We start from the raw sequence: 27931 nt of genomic DNA on the forward strand, positions 1-27931 counted from the left end.
GGTGATTTTTGATACAACACTGCAGGCCAGTCACAAACTAGTTACTATTACTGAAATCTTATAATGCCACTACAGCATCCTAACCCATAAACCCATGTAAGGATGAACCATGCATGATTTACATTTGTTAAAATACTTTAATAGTACATATGCAATCCAAAAATAATGATATTTCCTAATTCTACAATCTCTATGATTTTGTTTGGATGTGATGTGGGGTCGGATTAAATAAATTGTTCACCAAAAAAATTATAATTCTCTCATCATTTATGCACTATTTTGTCTCAAATTTGTATGACTTTCTGGAACACAAAAGAAGATATTTTGCAAAATGTCTCAGCTGTTTTTTTTAAATACAATTTGTTACATACAAGTTAATGTGGTCCAAAACGTTCAAGCTTCAAAAAGGATTTAAACACAGCATAAAAAAATAAATCACTCTTTAGATTTGGCTGGATGTCAACATTTAAAGTGAATTAGTGCTTACATTTTTTTTGTTTTGTTTCACCTAAAGCTATCGTATTGCTTCAGAAGACGTGGAATACTGTTTACACCAATCAGCCACAACATTAAAACCACCTGCCTAATATTGTGTAGGTCCCCCTCGTGCCGCCAAAACAGCGACAACCCGCATCTCAGAATATCATTCTGAGATGTTATTCTTCTCACCACAATTGTACAGAGCAGCTATATGAATTACCATAGACTTTGTTAGTTTTAACCTGTCTGGCCATTCTCTGTTGACCTCTCTCATCAACAAGGAGTTTCCATCTGCAGAACTGCCCTTTAATCCAAATATAACTGGAAAAATGTAATTAAGCAATATCATATTCATAATCAGGTTATTGTTCTAAATATTAGTATGTTTGATTCGGCAAGAGTGCTGTAGGTAATCACAGCCATGCTGATATTCATTACAACAGAACGATTGCGAGTGTGATATTATTTGTATACAACAGTTCTTATTAGGTATCCTGCTTCTCTGTTGTGCATACACACTTGTGAACAGCCTTTGTTGAACTTCTAGGGTGATGCCACTGTGAGTTTGTACATGTATTTGTGTGTGGTGGGGTCCCTTTCGTTTCATACCAGCCTTATTCAACTGCGCAGTGTAGAAAGCGTGCAGCAAACTGGGGCTAGCAAGTGTTGCGTTGCGTCAAGAACATTAAAGGATTAGTACACCCAAAAATAAAATTTCTATTATTAATTACTTACATCCCAGATGTGTATGACTGTTTTTCTTCAGCAGAACACAAATTAAGATTTTTTAGAAGGAAAGCCTTGATCTGTAGATCCAGACAATTTTTAAACACCAAAAATAGTCACTGATATAATGTTATTTGGGTGTTTGTTTGGTTTTTCCTGATTTTGAAGGCTCATGGTGAGACGCTAGATATGGCCATGAAGGGAATGCAAGTCGACATCCTGATAGACAATGAAGGTGCACTGGAGAACGCCCTTCCAGAGGAGGTTTTCAATGTGGCAGTTGTGGTGGAGACCATTGTTTTACACAGCCTCAGTGATGTGTCATGCCTTATGGGCATCATCTATTGTGTAAAACTTGAGTACCTAGCAGCTATGAAGTACTCTTTTGAGTTTTTAAAGAGAGTGGTGATGAAGATCAAACCAAACCAAGCTTCTGCATGGGCACACAGTTTAAGAGACAAAGTTTCACTCATTTACACTTTGAGGTTTCTAGGCCTTTTTTGGCTTTTTGTATTGACTCCTTGGAACTATTTGGAGTTTATATTTTGGAATTACTTAACCATTTTTGCATTGACATTTTGGGACTTTATAATTACTTATAAATTACTTTATAATTTTTCTATTTGACTCTTTGGAACATGGGTCCTCCGCCTTCTCCTACATTCAGCCTTCACAGTCTAGTTCAAACCTTGGTCCTTAAACATTCGAGCTGGGTAGGGTCGGGCCACACAGTCTCAGGTCGGGTTTCATTTTAAGGCCTGTGCAGACCTCTTGGGTAGATTTCTGTGCGTACCCTGAGATAAAATCCTACAGGCGCCCATGCCAAAGAGTTTAAGTTTGGACATTGCACCCCACATATTTACTGTATATTTTGAGTTCATTCTCTTAAGGGAAAGTTGTGGCACTTCACTCCAGGTTTGAGGTCATTGTACACAGTAGCGGTTCTAGCTTGTCTGGCGCCCTGGCCGAAACCCGCTTCAGCACGCCGTGATTCTAAATGAACGCCCCAAAATTGTTGACCGGGGGCGGGGGGTGCCACCTTATTTTAGCAATTCTGTTTGGTGTCACTATAGAGGCACAGAAACTATTCATTAACCTTTTAAAAAAAAAAAAAAGAATATTTTCCTAGTATCGGCTTCAGGATTTTTACAAATGTGTTTGTTCCAGAGGTCACATTTGATTTTAATGACAGGTGATATATTTCAGTAATCTCATGAACATCATAATTCTGTCAGGTTCACCGGCTTGTGCTTGTGGACAAAGAGGATGTGGTATTGTCTGGCTCTCTTGACCCCTGCAGGCGTGGATGCACTTTTTCTTAATACCAGTGGAGGGCTCCCCTCTCCATAACTGTCCTAATTTAAGTCCCTTCTCATACCAGCTAGGCAGCCCATCTTATGATCCTTTTGCTGCATGGTAGTCATGTTTCTCTAGTGCTTGTACTTGTATCTATTTTTATTCTTTGTTAGAGAAGACAGATAGTTGTTTGTGTCTGAATGGATATTAGTGTAGATATAAGTTTTTATGTGAGTGCAAGAAAGTTTCTTAATGAACGCATACAAAGAATAGTTTTTGTGCCGCGTTATTCTGTTTTCCAGAAATTAGTCGCAAAGCAAACCTTGAGACTTGAAGATGTGAAGTAATTTCGCTGACATTTTGGGATTTCATGTACCACTTAAAACATTTTTTTATTTTACTTTTATATTTGAATAATTTATCAAACAATTATCACTTAATTATTTAAGTGTGCTATCTCTAAGTCAGTCTACAATTTAGCCATTTTATTACATACCATTAACAATGCTAATCCCTTTTTGCAAAAATGTATACATGAGTCTATAAAAACTTCTCTGTGAAAACCGTGACTCATCTTCATATTGTAAATAAACTGATATATAATTTACTTTCCATATAGTGTTTTTCATTTAATTAAACCATATTAAGTTATTCTAAAAAATTAAAGAACTCCTGAATAACTGCTGTTCTTATACGAAAGTAGCTGCCTTTGCGGTAGGATGGCACATATACCTACTGCAGTTTTCCTGTTGCATGTTCCAGTTGAAACCACATCTACCGAGGACGAGCTACTTACTATACTAAAATGAGAAATATTTGACTGTCATTAAGTTTCAGTTCTCTTTGAATACATTTATATTACATTTTACTTGGCTTTTAAATTTTTTACTTCAGCATAATTTATATTAAGAATTTTGTAAAATTGCTTAATATTATTAGTAATATTTCACAGTTTATATATATATATATGCAAATGGCAAATACAGAGTTCAATGTTTGAGTTGTTGTGGTGCCTATATTTAGCAGATGTGTATCCTTGTACATCCTGCTTTCACTTTAAGTCAGCAAACAGTGACTTACTAAGTGGGAGTTTAATACCCTAATTAGCATAATTTGCACTTCAAACCAGTTTGAACACTTTCAAATATTTCTATATTTAGAAACTGAACACTGTAATAAAATATCTCATTATCAAAAAGCGATAAGGTAAGACTAATGTTTTAAGCACTTACAACAAACTGGTTCAATTACTAATGTCCTAATGGGGTAGTTCACCCAAAATTAAAAATTCTGTCAATATTTACTCACCCTCTTGTTGTTCCAAACCATACTACTTTTGTTATTCTGTGGAACACAAAATGAGTTTTTAGGCAGTATGTCATCATCTGTAATAATTCACTTTCAATGCAGTTTTATTTTCTCCATATAATAAACGTGAATGGTGACTGAGACTGTCATTCTGCCTGACATCTCTCAAAGAAAGTCATACATTTTTGCAACAAATGAGGGTGAGTAAATTAAGACAGAAATTTCATTTTGAGATGAACGATCCCATTAAGACATGTGCACAAGTAATTCAAGTGAATTCTGTTTTTATTCTTTTTTTTTTGTTGTTGTTGTTTTATTGGTGTCTTGCTTTGTTTGATTTTTGATAAGCATAGCCAAAAGAAACCAGATTACATGTCACGGTGCTCGATTGCCATGTGTCAAATGTTGTTTTATAGCCTCATGATATTCTGATAAAGGAGGTCTAAATGTTAAACACTAGGATACAAGTTACATTTGACAGTGTGAATGTTAAGTATTTACAATCTTGTTTACATTTCTGAAACTTAAAATGATGTACATGGTCTTTTTTGAGTCATCGTAAAAACACACGTACTGTCTTCCACCCTTGTTTGTAATGCAATCACTCAGCAATAGAAAGTCAAACACATTCAGGAAGGTAAATTCACTGCCTCGTCTTCTATGTCTCCTTGAATGGAGTGGGTTACAGTCACTTACGACATCATCAGGGTATTGTGGCCCCACATTTATTTTTCCCGGTGACGAATTTGACTTCGGCAACCATTTTTTAACTGGAAGTTTTCAGGAATTTCTGAATAAACTGAATGTGGAACTCTTGACTAAATACTTTCTGAAAGAATGGAGCGAGATAAAGAATGCTCTGGACCACTTGGGTAAGCTTTTCTGGCAGAACTTTCTCAAGATTGTGCTTGTTTACTGGCATGCTGAATAGCAAAGATTAAAGCAAAATAATGTATTACAAGCAAATTATAAATTGAATATAAATGTACAAATATGTAGTCATCATCAGATGCTTTTTTACCATAAAAATACAATACACTTTTGAATTTGGGAGTTATCTTGTTCATAGGTACAATGGTGACAGTTCATAGATTGCCTTTTGCTGGGCTTGAACCTCCATTCTTTTCATTCCTATCCCAGATGTAACCAATATGCCACGACACCCAAAAAGTTTTAGTAATCTGATTTATGAGTGATTTTAGGTGGTCTGAAATTCCAATGTGTTTTTGCAGTAAAAAGGTATTTGGAATAAAAGTGAAGAAGAAACAAAGAAAAGGAAACAAGGGTATTGTAACATCTAACAAAGGTGCTCTAGGTAAGACTATGAAAGCAAATATGTGATTAAGTAGTGTGGTTCTATCTAAATTTGGTGGTTTCATTAATCCATAAATTCAGACATGCAACAGCTATGCTTAAACTTTACCCAAAGTTTGAAATGCTTGTAAATCAATGCCTTCTGCCTGATCTTGTTTAATCTTTCCACTATAGAGGCTGAGTTTGGAAAAAATCCTAATGACCCAGATGTGTTAGATGTACCACACCCTGAAAATGCTTTTATCTCAAATTATATCTTTCTTTTCCACTCAAATGTTGTATTTCTTTTCACTCATGCATGTGTGTGTGTGTGTGTGTGTGTGTGTGTGTGTGTGTGTGTGTGTGTGGCGTGTATTTATCACTTTGTGGGGACCAACTGTCCCCATAAGGATAGTAAAACCCGAAATTTTTGACCTTGTGGGGACATTTTGTCGGTCCCCATGAGGAAAACAGCTTATAAATCATACTAAATTATGTTTTTTGAAAATGTAAAAATGCAGAAAGTTTTCTGTGAGGGTTAGGTTTAGGGGTAGGGTTAGGTTTAGGGGATAGAATATAAAGTTTGTACAGTATAAAAACCATTATGTCTATGGAAAGTCCCCATAAAACATGGAAACACAACATGTGTGTGTGTGTGTGTGTGTGTGTGTGTGTGTGTGTGTGTGTGTGTGTAGATATATATAAAATGTTTGTACTTACAAGGTCTAAACCATATTGGAAAGTGAAAGCAAACCACAACATTTCCAGGTAGAATCTATGCCAAACTTGAGCTTTAAACAAAATTAGTCCATTCTTGTTTTAAGGTGAAATGTTCATGCTAAGTGTTGAAAGCATAGTCAAATAAAATTTGCTGCTGTCTTCTTCCTAAGATTTCCATCAATATAACAGAGGCTAAGCAGCTGGTTGGGGACAATATAGACCCGAGTGTTGTGATTGAATTTGAAGATGAGAAAAAACTCTGTTAAAGAATGAACAAATTATCCCTTTTACAATGAGGTGAGAAAATGCCATCTTTTCAAAACTTTGAAATAATGGCTTTCATTTATAATGGCAAGAATATTTCATAAGTGTGGTCTTCTCGCTTCTCAACAGTTTTTTGTGTTTGACTTCTTTTGCCATTGAGATATCTTTTTTGACAAAATCATTGAATTTTCAGTAATTATGTACTGTATGAAAATAATCATAGTCTTGATGGTACCTGCAGAGCTGACATTAACAAACTGATGGACTTCTCCCAAAGGTAATGCACTCAAAGATCATGAAAAGTTACTGTGTGGGTACATTCAAGATTGATGTTGGAACTGTTTATGCCCAACCTGGTAAACACTTTAGTTTGCAGCTGCTTGCCATTTCTTCCTCAACCTTTGGGTATGGTGTGATAAAAGTTTATGAATCTGATCTCAGATTTGCATTATTGGTCTGCTTGACATTCTGCTAGTACACAACTAAAGCTGTCCTTGCTGTGCCAGGCCATCAGTTCATCAACAAGTGGGCCACACTCACAGATCCAGCTGACATTCATACAGGAGTGAAAGGTCACCTGAAGTGTGACATTAGCATTTCAGGAAAGGGAGATGTTGCGACACCATCCCAGAAGTTCAGTGATGCTGAGGAGCAGATAGAAATGTAAGATCTCAGTGGCATAATAGCATGATAAATCCTTTGTTGTGGTCTTTATTGGTCATTGAATGCACTGAATGAAATACAATTATCCTACTATTCTCTGATATGATTATTTTGCTGGCTTGACATAAATAGACATACAGTTGAAGCCATTCATATTTCAAGACAAACAGAAAAGATAGGTGAATTATTAAAGCGATAGGAGGTCAATCATTTTCTGATAAATTCATTTAGGCTGATCTCACAGTGAAATCAGAAGCAGTAGATTGACTTTTCTTTGGTTAAAATGGGCCTTACCAAAATTCAAAACACTGCCCCCAGTGGCCAAAGCGGTGAGTGTTGTTGGGTGTATGGGCACTTGTGAGCTCCATTTTTTGGGTGAAATGTCCAGGGAAAGGTGCCAAATGTGAGTTGTGAGGTGAGTTCTTTTCAGCTGTGAAGAGGAATGCATATTTTATCAATTGTACCCCCAAACATAAACCTTACCGTCAGTAAAAAAAATTGCATCCTCCGAATCACGCTTGTCAGTGATTATGCGAACACGATTACTTCCTGGTGGATCCCACGGATCTCCCCGCTGCAGAAACAACGTGTTTCCTTTTGCGCCACAAGGGGGGTAAACATGCTGGAGCCGATGCTAAAATGTCTGATAGGAGATGGCATTTGTCCGTGAGTCGGCATAATGTGGCGTAATCCTAGGGTACAGGAACTCTCGGAAACAACATGCCACCTTCTGGTGTGATCATGTTGAATCAGAACTGCCCCTGAGTGGCCGAGGCTGGAACTTGTGCACATGTGCAATAGTACTGAGACCAAAACTGTTTTTTCACTTACATCTTTGATTAGATATGAGGTGAAAAACACAACGCTTTTGATTTTTGGAAACATTTAAGTACTTATTACTGAGTATATACTTTAATATACTCCTTACCCTAGCCAAACCCTAAACCTAACCCTTTCCATAACAGCACATAGTGAAACATAACAGTGTTCTTTCACTTCTTTGTGAATATAGTACCTCAATTACTAGGGATATAAAGGGATGTGATGTTAAAGGACTATTTGTCCCATGGTGGCACTTCTCCAAAATTTTGGGGAAAAAACTGAAACTAATATCATGTTAGATTAAAGACTTTGTGTTTCCACTACATCTCATTGCGACTCTATTACTCTGCCTTTATATGCCTCCAGGAACCTCTTGCTTCCTGAAGGCTTAAACCCTGTGTGGCTGTGGGCTAGATTTTATGTGATAGTATACCGAGCAGAATGTCTTCCTAGAATAAACTCCAGTATTATGGCCAATGTGACCAAAGCCTTTGTTGGAGACACCACAGCCCTCATAGATCCATATGTAGAGGTGTCCTTCATAAGCTCACAATCCAGTGTTTACTTGGTAAAAAATACCAAATGAATGTGCTTCTGTTTCTGTTTGATACTTACTTTCTTTCCTACATGAAAGGGCAGGACGTCTACTCAAAGGAGCACATCAGACCCAGAGTGGAACGAGCAGCTAGTGTTTAAGGAGATGTTTTCTCCACTGTGTCAAAGACTGAAGATTCATGTTCTGGATGAGGGAAGCATGATTGATGTGGCCATTGGGAATCATTACATTGATCTGCACACCATTTCAAATGACAATGATGGAGACAATGGTTTGTCATTTCAAAGCATTGTTTAACCAAAAGAAATAAGAGGTTTTAAAATACACCACATGGCCAAAAGTATGTGCACTCCTGCATCTTCATTTGACAAACAATTGAAAACAAATTTTAGCGCTATAACATACAAATACATTCTAGAATTCTGTGCTTCTAATTTTGTGGCAACAGTTTGCCTCAGACCTAAACCCAAATTAACACCTATGGGATGAATTGGATTCCCAATTGTGAGCCAGACCCAATCATCCAACATCATTACCTGAACTCACTGATGCACTTGTGTCTAAATGGGAGCAAATCCATGCAGCCATGTTCCAACATTTGGTAGAAAGCCTGATAGCTGCTAAAGAGGACCAATTCCTTGTTAATGCCAGTGCCTTGAAATTAAATGATCAAAAGGCACATATTTGGACATGTAGTGTATATTCAGAAGAATCCAACTAATCATCTTCTGTTGTAAAATATCCATAGCTACACATTCTTTCACATGTACCATAAATGTCAACACTTCAGTAGATTTCTCTCCACTAGCAGTGGCTAGTCAGTAACACATTTGTTCATCATTCATTGCACCTCCCAAGGATTCCTGCCCACATTCGGACTGGATCAACATCTACGGCTCACTTTGCAATTCTGCACTGGTGGATGACAGTCAAGAGCTGAATGAGGGTGTTGGGGAAGGTGTGTCCTACCGAGGCAGGGTTTACATAGAGCTAAGTGTGGAGATCCTTTCTGAAGGTGCTGCTGAATCTAAATCCATGCACTCGACAAAGATCAATCTGAAATGTAAAGGGAGGAAGAGCTGTGGCCAAAGATACCAAAACTGGAGCAGGGGCAGTAGGTGAGGAGGAGAAGACCAAGGCCATAGGACCTGAGGTCCTGCCAGTGGAGCCCCAAGAGAAGGTAGTGTTTGCAACAATCTTTTGTTTTTTTACTCTATGGTTACAAACAGATGCAAAAAGTACACTAGAACAAGTAAACACAATTCCATTCAACATACCTGCCTGTTGTTTGTCTAGGAATCATTACACTACTGCTAGTTCCATTCATAAACTTAATGTGCATGTAATGTGGTGGTCAATATGTTCTTCTTGTTTGTGTGTGTGACACTGTGGAACAGTGAGATTACCATGCTCCATAACACCTGGCCATCTCGTGTAGCTGTCAGGCCGAGTTTTCCAATGGGCTAGCTCAGTCCTTGATATACATTTGTTCAGAAAGGGGGTGAAAAGGGTAAACACTGTCTAAAATCCAGTGGTTCAATGTACAACTAAAATATAGTTTGGCGTTCTCCACCACACACACTACCGCACTTCTACACAGGGCTTTACCTTTTTCCAGGCAGGTAAGCTTCACCCTGCCCCCCAATGTATGTGGAAAATGGAAGTGTGGTGTCTAATCTAAGGTAAACCTTTTCCCTAAAATTCTCTCACCTCAAAGAAGAAAAGAAACAAAAAATGACAGTACAATGTTTTTTTGTTTTTTGTTCAGTATTAAAAACTAAAATATTTACTAAATAAATGTTATTTTCAAACCATCTCCTGGCATCCATAAATCAGGGGAAACGTGAGATTGGAATTACACAAATAAACAAAGGCCCCAAAAAAATCCTGTGCTACTACCAGCTGTAACTCTAGAGTGTATCTGCTATTACATTCTCTTGTCCGGCAATATGCTGAATCATCAGATTAAATGGCTGTAAAACTAGGCCCCACTTAAATATTTGTTTGTTAGTCAGCTCAAATTTCTCCAGGAAGGTCAAAAGATTGTGATCTATGTATACTACCATCTCTCCTCCTGAACTGGACCATCCATGATTGTTTACAGAAACTCATTACCCTTCCACGTGCATGACAGTGTTCCCACACAATCTATTTCCACACATAGAAAAAGAGGTAGGCCTAGGAGACCTCGCCTTCCTCATCAGCACTTCTTGGTCCAAATAAAAACATTCAGCCATCTCATCATTCTCATCTACAGACACTGCTGTCTCCAACAGGGGAGTTAACTCAGGGTCTTCTCGCTGCTGTTTTACAAGGACTTCCATAGTGAATTGAAAAGGCTTTTCCAACACCCCCACAAGCCACCAAGAAAAGTCTTACTGAACAGAGGTGTTTGGGGCTACTGCCTAAGGAATTGTCACCTCTGTCTTTGGGATGCCCAATTGAGGTTGAGAATGGGTGTAGACACAAGCTGGAAATAGGCCTTGTGGTCTTGTTCAAGGGCTTTGATCTCTGGAACTACACAAGGGGTCTGGCTAATTACAGGGATCACCTGAACCTTATTTCATGCCACATTATTTACCAAAAGCAGTGTAACACCCTCTACAGCTAGTGACTGCACAACTCCTAAACTCTTAAACACATCATGTTAGCCTCCACTGAAACTGACTCAGCCATACCTTCTAAAATCACAGAAGGTTCCTGCCTAGTTGTCACCAGGCCAACTGACTTCACTGGGCTTAACCTCTGGCAGCTTTTAGTATTTCCAATTTTCTTAAATTGGGGGGGTAAATCAAGTTCACTAAAGATAGCAAGCACTTTCAACTGACCAACAGTAAGTTGGACAAAATCAGCATGAACCAAGTCTTTCCTGAAAAATGTACAGGGATCAAATTTCAACATTGTTTTGATTATGGACAAAATTCTAGACACTTCACACTACCAAAACCTTCTCAAATCTCCCTATTACTGTAACTACAATTAGAATGTGAATAATCACACACAGTATGCATGCAACCCCAGTTACACATCTGGCTAGCTAGCTAGTGATACCACTTACACAGTAGCCCTGTTAACACATGCCAACTTGATAACCCGCAACCGACTGCTACCTATACTCAAACCATGTTTGCGAGCCATGCAAACACACAATAGTTTTAGCGACAAACAGTCACATACAATAAACCGGACAAACTCAAAGTGATCGTTAAATAGCTAACACAAACACTTCTACTAGTTTCCACAGCAATGCAACTATTTCAACACACCTCCACACTGCTAGATAATGTTAAGCACAACACATGCTAAATTCCAATGTTAAACAAAACAAACAAATCCCGGATGAACCTCTCAACTGTTACGAACACTAACGGTAAACTAGAACATTTAAACATAATTCCACTCAAACTATCGTTTGTCTAGGGATCATTAAACTACAGCTAGTTCTATTAATAAACTATGTGTGCATTTAACATGGTTGATAGTGTGTTTCTCTTTGCTTACCTCGCTCAAGGATACCTAGCTAGAAAATGTGTAGCTGTTGGGCTGAGTTTTCTCTGAGGCACCAGGCTAGCTCAGTCCTTGACAGAGGTTTGTTCCGAAAGGTGGGTGAAATGGGTAAACACAGTCCAAAATCAAATGGTTCAGTGAGCAACTAAAAGACAGTTCTGCATTCTCAACCACACAACATGTCTGAGATTTTCCCTGCGTCTCTTCCCAGGGCATCGCACACACACACTTTTGCTTGTATCTGGGCAGGTAAACTCCATCCTACCTCCCAGAGTATGGGATGTGTAAAATTGAATTGTTGTGTCTAAACTAAAGTAAACCCATTCTGTAATACTATCTCCTTTTCCTGCTTAGTTTCTTCCTTAGTTTCCTTTTAGTTTTCTTTCTGTCTCCCCTGTTGACAGGAACAGGATTACTAGTCTCAATCATATGTTGTGTTTTGGATGCTGGTCCCTAGTATAGGATGCCTTGGATATTTGTGTGCTTACTAGGATTCTTAAGAAGCTTAACCCACCCAACATGATCACACAGGAAGTTGGCATGTTGTTTCTGCGAGTTTCAGTACCCTAGGATCAGCCTAGGATCGGCCACTCACTGACAAGCACCATCTCCCATCCCTTAAAAAAAATCTAGAGTAAATAAAAGTCAACCTACTGTTTCTCATTTCACTGTGAGATCAGTCTGACCGACCAGTTAGACCAGCAGCAAACCAACACTGTAGGGTATTGTCCTTTCATTCTCATTCCACTTCAAAGGCAACCAACCATTGTTGAAAGGATTAGTTCACCCAAAATAAAAATTTTGCATTATTTACTCACTCCAAATTAGTTTAAAACTCGTATGACTTCTGTCAAAAAAAGTCTTTAAAAGTTTATTTGCCATTTAATGCAATTCTGTCAAGCTCTAAAAGGGACACACACACAAACACTTTAAAACTACAGTAAAATTAATCGATGTGGCTCATGTACTCTATTCCAAGTATTTTGAAATCAAATTAAATCATTAATAAATTATGTACATCAAATATTTTAACATCAAACCTCTTGCAGCATAACATTTTGTTCTGTTCGTGGCACAAAGTTATTTTATGGATTCAGAAGACTTTAAATGAAATATTCCTGCAGAAGAAAGGATGTAATATGGGTTTGGAGTGACATGAGGGTAAGTAAATAATGCCAATTTGGGGAACTATCACTTTAACTGTCATTATATATAGATGGCTGATGAAGACATGGAAACCTACCTGCTCTTTGGCTCTGTTTTCGAGGCCTCTATAATTGACGGAAGAATCGGTGACAGACCAATCAGCTTGAGTTCACCATTGGTAAGTAGGATTTAGATTCAACAACACAATTTTATAAATTAAGCAAGAATGTTAAAATGTGTGCTCTTTTATTTAGGTAACTTTGGGAACTTAATAGATGGTGCTGCACCACTCCCTTCTAAGAAAAAGTTAGAAGATGTGTCAGTTGCCACTCCTCTTCTAGACACTATAGCAACAATGCCAAGCAAATCGACTACAGCACCAGAGAAGCCCCTCTTTGGAGATCCGCAGAGGTGCTCAAAACAACAAACACTAATATTATTTAGGCTTAGACCTTCATTAAATAATGGAAATACTTTGTTTTGAACAAAATTAGACACACAATCTGGTCTGTGCAGGCACTACATGTACCTGCCCATTTCACCGCGAAAGCCCTGCATTTATGTTTATAGCAGCTGGGAAGATCAAGCATACCAGCTCCATTACTCCAACATGCTGGACACAATTGCCCTGATGTTTGTATGAGATCCTTCAGCACAGAATGTGTTTATAACATCACCATGTGAAGAGTTCATTGTTTGTGTGGTTATTTTTACTTAATGTAGGTTCGATGCAGGAGGAAAGAGTTGCTAAGGTGTCAGAACTGAATAAAATGTTGGATCCAGAGGCAGAGACTCTCATGCTACATGTTCTTCAAGAGTTCTGCCAGGTAGGCCAACAGCCAGTGGGACCTCTCCAGGGACAAAAGGAGATGTTTAAGTAATACAAGAACCTATTAAATTTTTGACATCTAACCATGTCATATCATTATAGAAATGACACATCTGTATCAGATGATAATAGAGCTGGTTTGGATGTAACGGTATGATATGTGTGATTTACTACAGGGAGTTTATTGCTTTTGCTGAAAAGGTGAAGGGAACCAACTTGACCTTACTGGACAAAAAGAGACTTACTCTATGCAAGCAAGAACTGGTGAGTCAATCTTATGCATGCTATAGTATGCTGATAAATAGGTACAGTGCATCCGGAAAGTATTCACAGCGTTTCACTTTTTCCACATTTTGTCATGTTACAGCCTTATTCCAAAATGGATTAAATTCATTTTTCCCTCTAAATTCTACAAACAATGCCCCATAATGACAATGTGAAAGAAGTTTGTTTGAAATCTTTGCACATGTATTAAAAATAAAAAACGAAAAACATCACATGTACATAAGTATTCACAGCCTTTGCTCAATACTTTGTTGAAGCACCTTTGGCACCAATTACAGCCTCAAGTCTTTTTGTGTATGATGCTACAAGTCTTTTTGTGTATGATGCTACAAGCTTAGCACACCTATTTTTTGGGCAGTTTCTCCCATTCTTCATGCAGGACCTCTCAAGCTCCATCAGGTTGGAATGGGAGCGTCGATGCACAGCCATTTTCAGTTCTCTCCAGAAATGTTCAGTCGGGTTCAAGTCTGGGCTCTGGCTGGGCCACTCAAGGACATTCATAGAGTTGTCCCGTAGCAACTTGGCTCTGTGCTTAGGGTCATTGTCCCATTGGAAGATGAACCTTTGCCCCAGTCTGAGGTCCAGAGCGCTCTGGAGCAGGTTTTCATCAAGGATGTCTCTGTACATTGCGGCATTCATCTTCCCTCAATCCTGACTAGTCTCCCAGTTCCTGCCGCTGAAAAACAACCCCACAGCATGATGCTGCCACCACCATGCTTCACTGTAGGGATGGTATTGGCCAGGTGATGAGCTGTGCCTGGTTTCCTCCAGACATGACGCTTGCTATTCAGGCCAAAGAGTTCAATAATTTGTTTCTCATGGTCTGAGAGTCCTTCAGGTGCCTTTTGGCAAACTCCAGGCAGGCTGTCATGTGCCTTTTACTGAGGAGTGGCTTCCGTCTGGCCGCTCTACTATACAGGCCTGATTGGTGGAGTGCTGCAGAGATGGTTGTTCTTCTGGAAAGTTCTCCTCTCTCCAAAGAGAAACGTTGGAACTGTCAGAATGACCATCGGGTTCTTGGTCACCTCCCTGTCTAAGGCCCTTCTCCCCCGATCACTCAGTTCCCTGTCTGTGGGAGAAGCGACACTAGGGGTCTCTCTTGAGCGCCGAACATGCCTCTGATCTATGAAAAAAGGCCAATGAGAAGTTGGCAGATAGTATTTGCATACTCCGCCCCCAGACATATGGGTATAAAGGCGAGGAAATACTATTTCATTTTCAGGAGTTCATTCAGGAGCCGGAAATGGTCCGGCCACTACAGTGGCTGGGAGGACACAACGCCTCGTTCCCTCCATCAGGGAACGGAGGTAACATCCATAACCTAGACGTTTTGCCAGGCGGCCAGCTCTAGGAAGAGTCCTGGTGGTTCCAAACTTCTTCCATTTACGGATGATGTGCACATTGGGACCTTCAATACTGCAGAAATGTTTCTGTACCCTTCCCCAGATCTGTGCCTCGATACAATCCTGTCTCTGAGGTCTACAGACAATTCCTTGGACTTCATGGCTTGGTCTGTGCTCTGACATGCACTGTTAACTGTGGGACCTTATATAGACAGGTGTGTGACTTTCCAAATCATGTCCAATCAACTGAATTTACAACAGGTGGACTCCAATCAAGTTGTACAAACATCTCAAGGATGATCAACGGAAACAGGATGCACCTGAGCTCAATTTTGTGTGTCATGGTAAAGGCTGTGAATACTTATGTACATGTGATTTTTTTTGTTTGTAATAAATTTGCAAATATTTCAAACAAGCTTCTTTCACATTGTCATTATGGGGTATTGTTTGTAGAATTTAATTCATTATGGAAAATAATGAATTTAATCAATTTTGAAATAAGGCTGTAACATAACAAAATGTGGAAAAAGTGAAGTGCTGTGATAACTTTCCGGATGCACTGTATAGTTGGCCCCTATCTGTAATATTTCACCTATACCATCAGGACTCATTCTTTTTCTATTCTTGTGAATTGTTACCACATTGCATTAAGGGAAATAGATTATATTGCTTTTACTTTGAATTGTTGTTCTTTACTACAGGCAGCAGACGTTTACACTGAATAAATGTAAATTTTGCTAACATATTGTTTGATATGCTGCTCTTAAGGAGAGCAAGACTGAAGTAGCAGGAGGAATACTTGAGCCCAAGAGGAGATCTTTGACAGTCAAAGAGATGCTGCAGGAAGTCCAGAAAATTAAAAAGAAACAGATTTCTGGTGGAAGAGGTGATTATTGTGTTTCATGTTGTTACATGCTAATGCATGTATTGTAATTTTCTGTTATTACTAAAATTATTTCCATCTCACACCTGCCTCAGGCTCAACACACATTACCAGATGTGTTTGTGTGCATGGTCAGCAATAACAAGCGTTTGGCATATGCCAGAATCACTGATTGTCACCTGCTCTTCTCAGAAAGCTCAGAACAGAGAGGAAGAGACTGTGGAAAGATCAAGACCCTGTTCTTCAAGGTGGGAAATCTAATATACAAATCTAACCATCTGGCTTTTACATAAATTCTCCAAAAAGATTGAAGATAACTAAACCTCAGTTGGATGGGATGGTACTGTGAAACTGAGGTATTAACAGCAGTAGAAATTAATACAGGGTAGGAGAAAAACAATAAACAATAAATAAAACACTGAATAATACAAAAATACAAATTAAGTTTACTTAATTCAATTTGATGGAATTTTACAATGAAATTGAAATGCTTAAATCTTAAAAAATAAAAAAGTGTTGAGTGTAAGGACTAGATGGATTAATTAATTATTATGTACAAGGATGAAAGGACAGTAAGACCTTATCAAATGAGCTGTAGATGGCAATTTGACATGTTTTAATGCATTTTGTTTCCAGTCGTCGTGTAACATTCATCAGCGATAAATACAAATTCTTGGGATCTTTCAGCCTCCAGGGAAACGTGTACCAGGTTGGACAGTCCAGGCTAAACTTGATTGGCTGGGAACTTGCAAGGATTCATCCCACATGTTGTAAATTCGCCCATCAGGCTTTGAGCTGGAAAGAGTGTCATCTGAGGACAGGAGCGGTCCTCCACCTGAGAATTTACTCTACACAGGTAATGCAGCTCAGCACTATGTGTTGCTAAAAAACTGTACAACAGAAATGCTGTGTTCTTTTCTTTCTTTCTTTCTTTTTTTAAGTGTGTTAATGTAAAACTGGTGAGTTTTAACCTCTGAGGGGTTTTATTGTACATTTTTAAAAGATGAAGTTTGTAATTTCTACACCACTAATGGCACCAAATGGAATTGGAAACAGGTTTCCCAAACAATTCCCCCATTTCCCATTCCTCAAAAAAAGGATAGTCCTGCCCCAAAACTCACTCCTGAGGTTGAGCTAATATTGCCACATCAGTCTGGTTGGATGCTCAAACATATAAAGCAATGTTTTAATAGTGCCACATTTTTTACACTTTTTGGGGGAATCCCTCTACATATGGTTAATTATAAGTGTAACTACTTATAAGTTATAATTGTCTTTGAATTGCAAGTCGGATAGTGGGAGATTTATACACATCATTAATTCCTATTCTTCTTATCTGTAAGATTTTAATGTTTTGCAGAGCATCACATGTTCCAGCTGAGGGCTCATATGTACCAGGCTCATGGTCTCATCGCAGCAGCAACAGGCCTCTCAGATACCTTTGCCTGGGTGTCTTTTCTGTCCAGTAGCCAAAGCACTGGTTTAAGCATGAGTTTATGTGACACCAAAGGCCATTCTTGACAAAAATCATATAGATGGCGCTGTTGACAGCACCACCGAAAGTAGTTTCCTTTCTTTACTGAATCATCAGTCAAAATACATTTTGATTGGTAAAGAGACTAGTTAAGTTTTACTGTAGTGAGAGCACTTTGCATATACCTGCTCTTTTTGAATCTAGATAATTTTTCATATTTAAAGCCCTTAGAAAGACATATTTTAGTTAAGCTTCTCATAAAGCAAAAAACATTGTAACGTGAAAAGCTCTGTTGAGGTAATTCACATAAGGATTGTTCTTAAAATTAATACCTTTTGCAGATTGTCAAGCAAATCTGACACCCACTTGGAACCACATGCTCCTGTTCAGTAATGTGTCTCTGTGTGGAGGGCTTCATGAAATAGTCCAGGAGCCTCCAACAGTTGTAATTGAAGTGTACGATGACGATGCAGTGGTGAGGAAAACACATTCATTAAAACGGTCACATTGATGTGAGTGTTTCATGAAACTGAATTTATTATGACAAAATGCATTGTAAACAAACCACATATGCAGTTCTTCTCCTAGTGTGTGTAGTTCTTTAATTGTGTTCATGTTGTACAGCTGTAAGTTCTTTCCCCCCCTCTCTGTTCTGCTTTTGCTGTATAGCTCAATTTACCTAAAAGACCACATTCAATTACTAAACAAGCACAGTTTTCAGTCCTGTGTTGTTGACCTATTTCCTTTTGAAACAGGAAATGTGGGTGGGACTGATAAAGTACTGGTAAACAGACCAAAAACAGATTCATATTGCACTTCACAGACTTCTGTCCAATCAAATGCTCTCTAGAATTAGAATGTCCCTTCCCCTTCAACCGAATAGCTAGTAGCAAAACATGTTTGTGACGTTGCTATTGGCTCTTGTAAAGAACAAACCAGCCCTTTATCAGTCCCACCCACATTTCCTGTTTCAATAGGAAATAGGTCAACAACACAGGACATAAACCTGTGCTTGTTTAGTTCTTTAATTGTGTTCATGTTGTACAGCTTTAAGTTCTTTTTCCCACTCTCTGTTCTCCTTTTGCAATATAGCTCAATTTGCCTAAAAGACCACATTAAATTACTAAACAAGCAGTTTTCAGTCCTGTGTTATTGACCTATTTCCAATTGAAACAGGATATGTGTGTGGGACTGATAAAGGGCTGTTTTTTCTTTACAAAAGAGCCAATATTTATGTCACAAACATGTTTTGCTACTAGCTATTTGGTTGAAGGGGAAGTCTGTGAAGTGCAATATGAATCTGTTTCTGGTCTGTTTTCCTGAAAGAGAAAGACTGTAAATTTTAAATATATATAGTCCTAGAAAAGTTACTTTTGGCAACTTTTAGGATTACACAAGCATATAGATAGCCTCAAAGCTAACAGACATGTATTAAAAGCCACAAAACTTCAATTACGATTTAATGAGGTCTTTAAATTTATGTATGTGACCTAAAGCAATAGTTTGCACCTCCAGGGTACAGAATACCTGGGGTCGACAGTGGCTCTTCCAGTGGTCAGCCTGTCAGAGGAGCGATACTCCCCTCCTCAGCTGCAGTACAGCCCACCGTTCTGTGGAAGCCTGTCAGGAGGAGACATACTGGGAGCCTTTTGAACTCCTTCAGGTCAATTGAAATGAACACAACACATGAGAATATGTAGAAAATAGATAATAACTATAAAAGGCAAGTTTGCCAAGACAAATTTAAGAAAACTGAATGTTTAAAGAAAGAAAAATCCTTGAAGTATAAAGGTTGTACAGGCTTTATGTAGACAGATAGACAGAAACAAAGATAGACAGAAAGATTGTTTGACAGTTTGACAAAATTTGAATTCACAAATGTTCTGAAACAAATTGTATTCCATAAATCTGATCAGTTATAAAAGACACTGTATAGCAAAAAAAAAATAAATTAAAAAAAAAAAGGAAATTATAGAGTCAGAAGGAAGTCACAAGGATTGTGCCAAGTTTGGTGGACATATCTTGAAAACTTTGAATTTGATCTCAGGAATTTTAAAATGTGTACAGTATTTTTGTTGTTTAAAACTAATAGTATGTTTTTGCCTTTGTCAAAGCAACATAGTGGTTTGATCTACTTACTGTATATAGAACATATACATTTATAATTATTGTAATAATATAATATTAAATTTTCGTTCTGTTGCTTGTCTTACCCATGATCTTGTAGGTCTCACAGTCAGGAGAGGACACACTCCCTGATGTAGATGAGCCAGATTGAGGGGTTTCTCCAGTACCTTCATACATCCGGCCTGTGCTCTGCATGTACAGAATTGAGGTAAACAAATTTTGACTTAATGTGTATGCATATAGAAGTTCTTACACACAATTGGAAATATAGTATGTCACTGCCAAGCTGAGCCAAGCATTTCTAGGCATCAATAGCATCAATACTTTTTGGTTAATCCACAATATGAAATTTCTTATAGGCTACTGTATAATACTCTATATAATGCTGAGATTGTGCATTTCCCTGTAAATCTGATCCAGGCCAATTCCTACAAATACAACACATGAGAATATGGATATGGAAATTTAAGAGAAATTGTTAAAAAAAAAAAAAAAAGTCACAAACCACTTTTCACAGTTGCTAAGTTGATTTGTTTGCCGGTTAAAAAAGTGGCTTTCTGCTAAATGTACACATATTTGACATGTACGACAAACCACTAAACAACACTAAACATAGTATATTAACATCTCTTTCTCATTTACCAAAAGCCTTGTGAATTCTGCTTATCTCAACCAAAAAATAGAATTCTCCACATTTACTCACGCTCAAACTTGCATAACTTTCTTTCTTCTGTGGAACACAATCAAAGATATTTTAAAGGAGATATGAGGTGGTTTTCTGCCTTGTTGTCCTTTTTGGAGCTTGAAAGTGTCGGACCACTTTAATGTACATTGTATAGACAAAAATACCTCATACATTCTTAAAAAAAAAAATCTTGTTTGTGTTCTGCATAAGAACGAAAGTAAAATGAGCTTGAGGTTAGTCGTATGAGTTTGAGAGTAAATGATGAGAGAATGATCATTTTTGTGTGAACTATTCCTTGAACTATATTTACATGCTTCAACATACTATTAAATTTGTGCTCAAAATTGTTTTAAAATTGTAATGTGTAGTTGCATGCATCTTCCATCTTATCTCACTGGTATATAGAATTAGCTTTTTAATTGGACACTATTGGCATTTTTTCTGTACTTTGAGTTTGTATTTACTGTATGTTCACTGCAGGTTTTGTTCTGGGGACTGAGAGAGCTTACGAAATTTCAACTCTTTTCTGTTGATCGGCCTCAAGTTTTCATCAAGTGTGTAGGAGCAGGCGTCAACTCCTCAGTGATACAGCGTTACAAAAAAAACCAAACTTCACAATGCTCTTAGATGTCTTTGATGTGGTAAGTCAATTGCTACAAAAACAGAGTCATGTATTTACTGTTTATGTGTGTGTTCCATAGTGTTCTGCTAATCTCAGCATGTCTATTGCTGCTATTGTCTCTGTAGGAGCTGCCAGAAGACGAACACCTGCTCCCACCTCTCACCATCACTGTGGTGGATTGGAGGGCCTTTGGGCACAGCACACTTGTGGGGAGTAACATGATTAACAACTTGGCCTTATTCAAACACATCCCCACATTAACTCAGCAGCCCCAACCAGAGCCCAGAAACTCAGCAGGTAAAGAACTTGCTAGTAGTGGTTGTAATCACATCACATCATTTTCTTAAAACAATGAAGGTTTTCAACACCAAATTAATTTCTTCACAACAAATTACTACAACATAAATTCTAATGAACAAAAACTTATGCCACTACAACCAAATAATTAATTTCTTGGGAAAATATTAGCATCTGATCTAGTGAAAATTACGTGCTGTGGTGACTAAATGATATTTCGTGGCAACTTACACGTATCTCGGCAGATCCAGGATGAAATGTCCACTGAGTGGTGCTAAATTAAAATTTGTGGTGAGTTGAAGTTTCTCCCAAACAGACTTTTAAATAAATAAAACAACCTCCCTACTCTAAACTTTAAACCTAAACCTAACTGATTGTGTCATAAAAAACAAATGTAAAATGAAAAGCGTAATTACTAAATTAAGTATCAGTTGTATCATCAACTCTCGTTTGATTGCACTCAAACTAGCTTAAAAACTCGCTTTCCTTGGGGATCATGGTGAGTTGTGCATGAACACCAAGGCTATCAAGACTATCTCAGAAGTGGAGGCAACTGACATTCGTCCTCAGTCTCCCAGATCGACGAGTAACTGCTCCACCATGAGGAAGTAGAGAGAATTGGGAATAGGACATGCCAAATTAGGGAGAATAAAAATTAAGATATAGTGTACAGGGGTTAAAGGGAAAGGAGCGGGCGAGAACCGGCTTGACAATATAAATAATATTTTTATGAAAAACGAAACAAAAAGACATTTACATTTATGCATTTGGCAGACGCTTTTATCCAAAGCGACTTACAGTGCCCTTGTTACAGGGACAATCCCCCCGGAGCAACCTGGAGTTAAGTGTCTTGCTCAAGGACACAATGGTGGTGGCTGAGTAAACCACGTTTACTCATGCGGCGCTTGATGTCTACATGTTTACACACATGCAGGGAAAACAGGCAACACGTGCGGAGCGGGACAGGGCAGAAATGATGCATGTTTGTTGCTAGAGAACAATATTCAAGATTACAGCGCAGAAAGATCAGAGCTGTTGTCCACATCACTGTTGTTCTGTCGTGCTCTTCACTTGAGACAATGAGAGGGCGCAACCATTGCCATGAAGTCGTGCAGTGCGGATGGAATCAATCTGATGTCCGACGTAACCTAATTGTTAGCAAGGCAGCTAGCATTAGCAAGTTCATCCAGTCTGACCCTACATTACCACTGGCACATTGTGAGCGAAGCTGAGAGCGTTTTCAATTCATGTGTATGAAAGCCGAGCGTCATACTCGCAAGGTGGATCATAGGATTGGCAGCGGTGCGGAGGAAGCTCTCTCCTAGTGCTGTGAGTGCCTTTGAGCAGATTTCGTCCGCCCCAGTAGAAACACAGCCTGAGAAAACCAAACTGCTTGTGTTTTAGCGACACACAGTAAATATAGAAAATTCCTTAAAAGCTTATCGTGAACGATATCATTTTATCGCCCAGACCTAGATTGTTACTTATTGGTCACACTTACATGTAAATCTTTTTCTGATTAAGGTCCATATTCTGGTTAAGCCTTTATTCTGAAAAATACATTTACCTGCTCAATAGCTATTGGAATATCCCTGTATACAGTACATGTTATCAGCATAATTCCAATAAAAAAAGATGTGTGTTCTTTTCAAAGTATTTTCCTCTGGAAATACTGGAGATGCTTGCTCTTTCCATTTATTTGATTGCATTTTGGTAAATTTGGACTGTAATTTAGTCAACTCATTAATTCTCACCCATTTCCTTAAAGGTATAGTTCACCCCAAAATGAAAATTCTCTCATCATTTACTCATCCTCATGATATCCCATGTGTGTATGACTTTCTATCTTCACCAGCACACATTTGAAGAAAAATATCTTAGCTCACTAGGTCCTTAAAATGCAAGTGGATGGTGATTGGACATTTAAAGCTCCAAAAGAACAGAAAGCCAGCATAATTATCATCCACATGACCGACTGTTAAATTAATGTCTTTCTAAAGTGACACGATCACTTTTGGTGTGAAAAAAACAACATTTAAGAACTTTTTTTTAACTTTACATCATCCTTCCGGTCATCAGCAGTACGCGCATGTGACGTAATTGCATTGGCATATGCGACACACATTGTAGAGCAGCGATGTTTAAAAGTGAGTAGGAGGAACACTGTACAGAAGCTTCATTGATTTTGGTTAGATCTGTATTTATCTGTTTCTTTACTCTCAATGATGCAGTTGTGTGCTTATCCTGGATATCTCAACTGAGAGGAAAACGTGAGATTACTTCAGTATCATGGCGAACGCATGGCACATCACACAAGAGACTGTGTGAACTCCGCCCTCTAGTGAAGCTTACTGGAATGGTTTATAGTTAAAAAGTACTTAAATATTGATATTTTTTCACATCAAATTGCTTTAGAAGACATTCATTTAACCTGCTGGAGTCATATCGATGACATTTATGCTGACTATCTGTTCTTTTCGGAGTTTCAAAAGTCGAATCACCATCCACTTGTATTTTAAGGACCCACTGAGCTAAGATATTTATCTGTTTTTCTTCAAATTAGTTCTGTTAAAGAAAGTCATACACACCTGAGATATCATGAGAGTGAGTAAATAATGAGAGAATATTCATTTTTGGGTGAACTAACCCTTTAAGGGTATCCCTTTTAATAACACTCAAGAGCGTGAGGGATTACAAAATCTAGTTCATGAGACTCTTACAAATGAAGGTCACAACGTTTCACTTAATGTTTTAAAATGTTATATAAAAGTCTCATGACATGCATATAAAAAACGATACAATACAGAATATTGGCTAAATCTAGTTATAGCATCTGGAAAATGCATTTAAATGACACTTATATAATAAGCAAAAACATGACAACCAAATTCTGATTAATATCTAAATATATTTGCACTTGTAAACACAGTTCTTGCTTAGCCATGCATTTCATTGGATCCAGTTTCACTGACTAAACTATTACAATCACAGAGAGGCTGACACAAACCACCACATTATACTGAAGTTTGACACTCTCTTATGTATTTTAAGGCCTTCAACTTGCACCCAGCAGACCCTTACATAGTACTGAAACTTGGGAAAACTGAATTCAAAGACAGAGTCAACTACATCCCAAACCAGCTCAACCCAGTGTTTGGCAGGTGAACAAGCACAAAGATTGATTTGTGTCATGACAGGGTGTTGAGAGATATTCATTTTAAAATTGAGCTAACTGCACATTTCTTTTAGTGAATTGGTTCATTCACTCTCCATATCCCTCTTCTTATCAGATCCTTTGAAATTCAAGCCACATTCCCTAAGGAGTCCCTGCTATCTATTCTAATCTATGACTATGACACTGTTGGTGGAGATGATTTGTTGGAGAAACGCAAATTGATTTGGAGAACCGTTTTTACAGCAGGCATAGTGCCACCTGTGGTCTGCCTACTGGGTATGTCATGTGAGTTATATGGTAACATTTATTTTACAGTTAAAAAATAGTTTTATGCCTTTTGACACTTGATGTTTTCATGTGACACTCACACATGTCACTTAGTGAGGGTTGTATCTCATGGAGGGACTCCATCAAGCCAACTGACCTGCTGATTAAGCTTTGCAAGGAAAACAGACTGGACAACCCTCACTTCACTCATGGACGAATTACCATCGGAAACAAAGTCTTCACGGGTAAAACCGTATTTCCTGATGAAGGTAAATACTTTTTTTTTTTTTGCTTCTTACATCATGACACAACTGTTGATTGTTGATTAGTAACTGAGGGAAATGTGCTAAGAGTGTTTGCTGTCCCTTTACAGATCAGATGGTGGAGTCATACGAACACCTGGCTTTAAAGGTGCTGCACAGGTGGTCTGAGATGCAAAATGTGGGCTGTAAACTTGTCCCAGAGCACACTGAAACACGGACCCTCTACCTCAAAGACAAACCAGGAATGGACCAGGTAATGTATAGCAATTAGAATATATATTATATAGTATCATAAGAAAATTATGAGAAATTCTGTTGGAGTGATTCCTAGAATGTTATGTGTGAATGTTCCTCGGGGCCAATTGCAGATGTGGGTTGACATTTTTCCAATGGATATGCCACATTCTGGTCCTCCTGTGGACATCTCCCCTCGCAAACCCAAAGGGCAAGTTAAAGACCCACAAAACCCTTTTACTGAGTTGCGCAGTTGTTCTGTCTTTTTATCCAGGTATGAACTGAGAATTATTATCTGGAACACTGAAGATATAATACTGGAGGACACAAATTCATAACAGGACAACAGTCAAGCGACATTTACGTCAAAGTGTAACATTAAAGGATATCAATAAACATAGAAAAAGGTTTAATTTTCTTTTAAGGTGTTCATTTTAAATATCCTAATGTAGAAACTGATCTAGGATACAGCCTTCAAAAATCAAAAACGCTTATAAGAGCACTGAATATGTTTTCTAAAATTAGTGCATTCTAACATTCCTTAGATGCGTAATATTGTGTTTTAAGAACAGTTTTCCCAACATCAGAATTAACAGTAAATTATGAAAGATGGAAATGTTGTTGTAAAGAGTGGCCCATGACTGATGTTTCATGTCATGTTTTTTTGTCTTCAGGTGGTTAAAGGGTCTTGAAGATGATGGTCAGGAGACAGATGTCCATTACAATTCTCTGACTGGGGAAGGCAACTTCAACTGGCGCTTTGTGTTCCCCTTCAACTACTTGCCGGCTGAGAAAGTGGTGGTGGTATAGAAACGAGAAAACATCTACTCTCTGGACAAAACTGAGCAGAAGAACCCTTCAGTCCTTGTTATGCAGGTGTGGGACTTTGGGAGGCTCTCTTCTGATGACTTCCTGGGTAAGACAGTTGTGTCATCAACAAGTGCTTACCTTTACATCTGTTTATATGTAAAATGTCCACCCTAGGACAGCTCGGTAGCCTCTCCTGATGGGATTTCACCATTGCTTTTAAAGACCTGCCATTAGAATTGCTAGAAGAAAATTGTACTGTACCTGGAAAATCTAGCTGAAATTTTTTGACATATAAAAGGAAATGATAATGGTCATTTTTGTGTTCTCAGTGGAGTTGGACCTGCATGGTTTTCCACATGGTGCTAAATCAGCTAAAGCCTGTAAGATGGAGATGCTGACAGAAAACACTGAGAACATTTCTATCTTCCAGCAGAAATACTCCAAAGGCTGGTGGCCCTTCATTAAAGCTGGAGAACTCACAGTGTGTTTATTGTATTATTTTGATTGAAGAAAAAGTGTGAATTAAACTGCCAATATGAAGCTCCATCATTTTATGTTTGAAAACATAGTATCGAGGTAAACACACAAGTATCTTTGTATGAATGTACAGTGTATGCCCATCTATTGTTGTCATAGTTGATTCCAGACAGTTGCAAGAATTATGGATTTTACCTTTGAAACTTGTCATCTTTTCTCCATGGCAAAATGTGCTAATCTCTTTTAATTAATGGACACTTAGATTAGATTAATAAGTAGATTGATAATTATGTAAATAATAAATGCAATTAAAATTGTCCATACACATTTGTGCTATACAAAACAATACTAGATTTGGTTTTGAACAATGTATCAGCAGATTCCACTTAAAATAAAATAAATTAGCAATGAAAATTTGACTGATTTCTTTTTAATTTAGGGGACGGCTGAAGAGGCAGAGAAAAATCCAGTCGGCCATGCACGCAAGGAGCCAGAGCCTCTGGAGAAGCCAAAGTAATGTAACAAATACACTTGTTAAAATGTCTGAAAATGGGTATTCACATTATTATACATGGCCTCATTGTAGCAGACTGCATGTTTTTATAGTTTGTATGACAGAAGGATGTGGTGTAGACCAGTGTTTGATCCAAAAATGGGTTGCAGGTCTGTTCTGACAGTTAGAGACGGAGGAAAAATCACATCAATGCTAAACGCAAATGAAGCACAATTCAGCATGAAGTCATACATTGTTAGGATAGCTAAATAAGTGGACCTATTATTAACCAGGTTGTTGAAAATGCTTTCCATATCTTTAGTTGTTGATCAAATGCCATGCATCTAGTCAAACTCATCTGTTACTTGGTTGAAGATAGTCAAATGCCAACACTTACAGGTTGCTTGATATGCCCTCATCCTTGAAAACCCTAATATTCATAAATTCTATTAATATTTTGAATCTAAATGTATTCAATATTTGTTTTATATATCTTTGATTTACTTTTACAGTATATAACAGATTGTTTTGTTCTGTCTTAAGTAAAATCTGAAGCAAAACCAGTTGAAATCCACTAGTTCAGACAGTGCTGATGTTGTGCTGACATTTGCCTACTTAAGTCGAAAATTTGTGTTGTGTGGGTTGTTCTGTGAAAGAAATACTTCTAATACCAAATTTTAACTTTTCTCTAGTCGGCCAGACACATCTTTCTCCTGGTTTATGAATCCTTTTAAGTGCTTCTTTCACTTAATCTGGGGGACCTACAAAAAAATGCATCATTGCAGGCCTTGTTCCTGGTTCTTCTCTTCTACACCCTACCAGGGGCAATCAGCAGTAAGATAGTCAATGGTTGAGCATATCACACCAATATAAAGTGACTGGACAC

The 27931-nt window shown here is 38.0% G+C and overlaps 1 pseudogene; it reads left to right on the forward strand.

Moving 5' to 3' along the window:
• Positions 1-1395: 1395 nt before the first annotated feature.
• LOC127658626 (fer-1-like protein 6) lies at positions 1396-27899 on the forward strand (annotated as a pseudogene).
• The last annotated feature ends 32 nt before the right edge of the window (positions 27900-27931 follow it).

This window comes from Xyrauchen texanus, chromosome 18 (assembly GCF_025860055.1).
Source record: "Xyrauchen texanus isolate HMW12.3.18 chromosome 18, RBS_HiC_50CHRs, whole genome shotgun sequence".
NCBI lineage: Eukaryota > Metazoa > Chordata > Actinopteri > Cypriniformes > Catostomidae > Xyrauchen > Xyrauchen texanus.